The sequence below is a fragment of the Sander vitreus genome, chromosome 1 (assembly GCF_031162955.1).
Source record: "Sander vitreus isolate 19-12246 chromosome 1, sanVit1, whole genome shotgun sequence".
In the NCBI taxonomy this organism is placed as follows: Eukaryota; Metazoa; Chordata; class Actinopteri; order Perciformes; family Percidae; genus Sander; species Sander vitreus.
Window position 1 is genome coordinate 28,459,467 of NC_135855.1, and position 6,000 is coordinate 28,465,466.

The 6,000-nt window shown below is 41.8% G+C and overlaps 1 protein-coding gene across 5 annotated transcripts in view; it reads right to left on the reverse strand.

The window, feature by feature from the left end:
• Positions 1-6,000, reverse strand: part of esrrga (estrogen-related receptor gamma a) — a 79,527-nt gene that overhangs the window by 25,008 nt on the left and 48,519 nt on the right. The window lies entirely within an intron of this gene.

Genomic DNA, 6,000 nt, shown 5'->3' on the forward strand with positions numbered 1-6,000 from the left:
ATAGATCAGATAGATCAAATATCTCTGAATTTCTCTGCAATTACTTTAGATTTAAATTAGAAAATGTTTTACCATAAAACTCAACTTTTTAAATCTTGTTTTAAGTTTTCACATTTGCATGTTATGCCTAAGAAAGACTTGTGTTTATGTGTTTGCTTGGACACAGCCATATGAATGTTTTTTTTATCTCTTTACACTATGCTGAATGTGTGTGTCTATGTGAATGGACTGTATGTTTGTGTGTTGTGTTTGTGTGTTACTGTAAGAAGGCACCCAGCATGCTGTGACTGTCAAGGTGAACTAGCCTTAGCCGACAGAATGGGGGCAAATCTGCTTGTGTGTTTGTGTGTATTTCTGTGTATGTGCTTTCATGAGTTTACATGCACATGTGAACCCAGAACAGCCTTTTTATTGCACAGGGTAATGGCACTGAGAGGGACAGACAGACTGGTAGGGGAAGTAAAGAAATTAGGACAGGAGGAGGCAATATTGTTTCAGAAGTTTCATGCCAATAAAACCCATTGATTTAACAATTGGACAATTGGAATTGGGTTTGTTTGTGTGAGTGGTGGTTGATTTACCACTCTATGACCCAAAGCCCAACAACCTCTTTGCTGATTGATGACAACACCAGACTTAATAAGGAGGGCCAGGGAGTGACATCATCACTAGTCTGGGCTTTTGCATTCCTCTATCCCACAGACAGACACACACACACACACACACACACACACACACACACACACACACACACACACACACACACACACACACACACACACACACACACACACAGTGCTGTTCTGCATCTCTTGGAGCTCATTGTGAAGTGTTATAATGTGTGTCAGTGTTAATTTAGAGAGCTGCACTTCCAGAGTCAAGGATGTGGGTATCCATGTGTATACGCGTGCCTGTGCATGTCTGTGTGTGTGTGTGTGTGTGTGTGTGTGTGTGTGTGCAGAGGTTCCCCTTGGCTGCTGAGACTCAACATTTGATTTGCTAAAAGGAGCAGGACACTTCTATTAATCAATATTTGCTGACTGACTGGGTGCCTTTCTGGCTGACTGACTGGCTGTGCAGTTACTTGACTGACTGATTAGCTAACTAACTGACGGACTGTCTGGCAATGTGAATGACCAACTGCTCGACTGGTTGACTAAATCTCTAAGTGAAAACCATTTATAACATGACCAAAGAGAGAAAGAGCACAGAAGAACAACAGCAGAGGTAAAGATTTAGGGGGGCTTTGCTCATTGGGTGCCTCACTTAATACGTTGTAATTTTGCAATGTTAGACAAAAATGTTTAGAGCTAAACTTGGACTCAATAAACCCCGATCACTGTATCTGTAGAGACATACAGACAGACAGAACCGAAGAGAAAGACAGTGACGACGGCTGGCTGGGGCAATGAGAGAAGAGGGGAGGGGGGAGGCGTGGGAAGGGTTGAGAGATGAGGTTGACTTGATAATGAAGAGGTTAAGGATACCATGGAGAGAGAGAGTGGGAGGTCAGGTCAGAGAGAGGGAGAAAAGGAGGGAGAGCCAGAAAGAGACAAGTAGAGAGAGAGGGAAAGATGAAGGTCACACGGGAGGTTGAAAGAGGTGGGGGATATTTAGCCATCGGGTCAGAATAGTATTGTGTTAAAGGCTCTTTGGGAGTATCTAGGTTATACTAAGGTAATGTATGTGACCTCCCTGCTTTCCATTCTCTTCCCATTTTCTACACTTTTCTTCTCTCACCTTAGCCTTGTATGTTTTATTTCAAAACTCCTCTTCACTTCTCCATTCTTCTTAATCCTAATTCACACCCATAAGTAGTAAAAGGAAGAAAGAGAAAAGATAAAAAAAGGCCAATAAATGACTAAAGCAGACTGAAAGATAGAGAGAAGCATGCAGAACATGAGGCAAGAGGACTTCGCTCATCACCTACTATCCCATCAGCACCACGGCCACCCAAACCCCTTCTCCCATATCTCCATAAAGGCCGATTAAATGAATAGACAGACAGCAACCCCCCCCTCCACTTCCCTTCCCCCGTTTTTTACAGCTCAATCATTCTGCGTTACTGCAGACACATAGACCGCTTATCCTGAGTGTCAAAATTGAAAAGGGAACGAAAGAAAGAGAGAGAGGGAGAAATACTGTAAGAAATGAAAGAGCAAGTAAGAGGAGATAGGGAAGCAAGAGAATAGTGGAGGGGAAGTGGGGGGTGGCCCAAGAGCAATTTCTTCCTTGAATAAAGAAAGAATGGGGGAGGGGGCTGTAAAAAAACACTAATGGCAAGGCCCCTCGTTGTGGTAAAAAAGACTGTGTTATAGGTTCAGGCTCTCGTTCGTTGATTCATTCACTTGTTCGTTCCTTGCTCTTTCGTCAAGTCAAGTGCTCGCCTGTCTGTCTTTCTCTTTTGTGTCCGCGAGTCTAGATAAGAGCTGCTGGCATGACTGCCCGGTAGTCATTTAGTTATTATGTAGAGAGAGAGAGAGAGAGAGAGAGAGAGAGAGCAAGAGAGAGAGAGAGAGAGAGAGTAAAAGAACAGAAAAGAGAGGATGAAAAGACTAATTCTACAGACAGATAAATGGCTCATTTTGAATGGCCTTTCTTTCTTTTAATTCACTCTCTCATTCGCTCCTGTTTAAATATTTGCCTCCTCCTCTCACCTGACCGCTCCTGGTTCCTCCTTACACACACACACACACACACACACACACACACACACACACACACACACACACACACACACACACACACACACACACACACACACACACACACACACACACACACACACAAGCTATTAAATTGAGATCTTCTCTTCACTAATCCATATTATTGGACGCCAAAGCCTTTCGTGCCCTCTGAATAATAACTCGGATAATATTTCCACATACCCACAGTTTCCTGAGAGTGACAGTACACTCCTCATATACTTATCTTCTAAATGTGTGAATATGTGTGGGGCCACTCATTGCCCACAGTTTGAATCAGCAAAAAGACTTCTACGTAATACTGTGTCTGCATGCTTTTCATCTCTCTATCTGACAAACATGTGCGGTGTGTGAGGTGCACATGTGTGATTGTGTCCCATTCCTTGTGGGACAACAAGAGACACACACTGGGTCTGAAACCTCATTTTCCTCTCCTAATAACATATCAAATGTTTGCATATAGGCCATATCAGTATGGAAATTAGCGTGCACACACTCATCCACACACAGCTTTAGAATAAAAGAACCAATCAAAGAGATATGTGTGTATATGTGTGTGTGTTGTCACAAGTCTCTAAGGTTGGGCGAGTCTGTGTGTCAAACATGACTAGCAACACACACACACACACACACACACACACACACACACACACACACACACACACACACACACACACACGCATAGCCTAGCCTTGTTATCCGGGGGCCTGTCTTGCAGGCAGCCTCTCTAACGCTGAGTGATGTTTAAATTAGTTTACAATTTAGCCTCCTCGCTATCCGCAGACGGCTCTTAACTCAGTGTGTGTATGCGATGTGTTTTTGTGTGTGTGTTTGTGCGTGTGTGTGAGCGTAACAAATTGTTGCCAGTACGGCAGACATCTAATGACTTCAAATTAGCTGCCTGGCGCTCGCCTTGACACGTTGTTACCACTGTTAGCAGCCTGTGTGTGCGTGTATGCGCATACACGTGTGTGTGTGTGTGTGTGTGTGTGTGTGTGTATGCAGCGCAGCACAGCCATATCATGAGGCATAAATTGGCTTCACCTCTCCTCTCTATGCCTCTGTCTTTTTTCTCTTTGTTTCTCTGTCTCTCTCCATCAATTTGATTAAAAAAATTACTGTACCATGGCGAGCAGAGACGTGTGCATGTGAGTGTTCACATGTACACCCCGCGCAAACACACACACACACACACACACACACACACACACACACGTCTGCAAAAAGGTTAACAGGTCTATTCTATTCTATTCTATTCAAGACTTAAGTCATTGTAGACTCTTTATTGTTTGCCTTGTGTCTTGTGTGTGTGTTTTTGTAGGAGTCTGATAAAGAATGTTGAGGAGCCGTACTTCTTTCTGACAATCCTTTACACCCTGAGTGAACAGTAGATCACTTTCTGTGTGTACATGTGTGTGTGTGTGTGTGTGTGTGTGTGTGTGTGTCTGTGTGTGTGTGTGTGTCTGTGTGTGTGTGTGTGTGTGTGTGTGTGAGTGAGAGAGTATTAGATCAGTGTTCAGTGGTGTAAACAATGAGGATTTCATAAGGTGTTCACATGAGACACACACACACACACACACACACACACACACACACACACACACACACACACACACATACACACTTGGAAGATGAAGAATTCTATCTTTCTCCGTGAGCAGTGAATTGCCTTTCTCGTTCATCTAATCACGCCATCTTCTCTCCTCCACCAAGCAATCGTTGCGCTTCACTCCCTTCACACACACACACACACACACACACACACACACACACACACACACACACACACACACACACACACACACACACACAGCACATAACCAGGCTAACTCAGACCATTCACCTGTAAAAGTAGTGATCAAAAGAAAAGGCAAGCCCAATGCAAAACAATACATTAAATATACATCATGTGTATATATTTGCATGTATCTGCAAGTTCCTTTTGTGTATGAATGTATTATACACAGTAGGTGAATTCCAGAGATATGGATTAAAAGAGAAACCATAAAATACTGGAACGCAGGACAGGGAGATTACAGGAAATGAGATAATATTGGAATAAGGCTATATGTTGTTTTGAAAGAGAAAAATAAATATTCAAAGGGCTATACTTGGTATATGGATCAATATACATGTCTGCTTACTGTCCATATAGCAGCATATCGATCAATACTCTAACAAGAAGCAATGTATATTCCCAGCTCTCTCTCTTCATCTATTTTTTCCCTTTCTCTGTTATTTTCACATTTATTGATAATATATATTATATATCCTGTGGAGACCCTGTTATCCAAAGCCATTTACTTTATTGTTATAGATTTACGCAGCATGACTGAGTGGTATTTATGCCTCTAATCTGGTGCCTTCCCCCTATACTCTCACAACCCCCTATACTGTTTGAGCAGTGGCAGCGCAGTAATTCTATTCTATAACCATATTTTCAGTTGACAATGGGACTAATCTTTGTGCTAATCTGTGTTAATCTGAGACACAGCTTGTCCCTCCTCTCTGCTGTCCCAGCAGGCTCCTTCACTAAAACCAAAACCAGATTATAGTTTTCATCTCATACGTCTTGCTACCTGTGTTCCTCTTCATTTTACCTTCCATGACCACATGCATTTGTCATTATCAGTCTTGCTCTTGATCCAATTTTAAGAGAGAAAAGCAGTTAGTTTAAACAGATTAGATTCTTCTGTTTTACTGATTGACCTGTAGAGTGACACTGTTGTGCTACAGGCTAAAACAGACATCACATTCTACTGTATATATCAACATATATTCATTGCTTCATCAATAGAATTTTAATAATTATATTAAGATTGTTACCATACAAAAATATGAATTAATCAATTCATCGTGACCTCAAACAATTACATTTATCTTAAAAAAAGATTCTGTGCTCATATACACATTGTGTCTCTCGTAAAGCAATACAAAACCTAAACAAAAACTAAAAACAAAACAAAACCTTGCTCTACACAGAAGAACGTAGATATTACTCATATTATCCTTGTTGTGTTTGTTTGACATTTTTGGGACTGTGACTTGTAATACCAGTACATACATAGTTCACAAGAAGGCTAAAGCTGTGTTTTTCAAAGGGCTTTGTCATATATATGGTACAGTGACTCACAAACACACCCACACACACATATATACATATGGAATGTAAGGGGATTGGACGGTTTAAAAGGTCAGAATGTGTGTGTGTGTGTGTGTGTGTGTGTGTGTGTGTGTGTGTGTGTGTGTGTGTGTGTGAAGGTGTGATACCAGTGAGGGCATTTGGTGGGTCAGG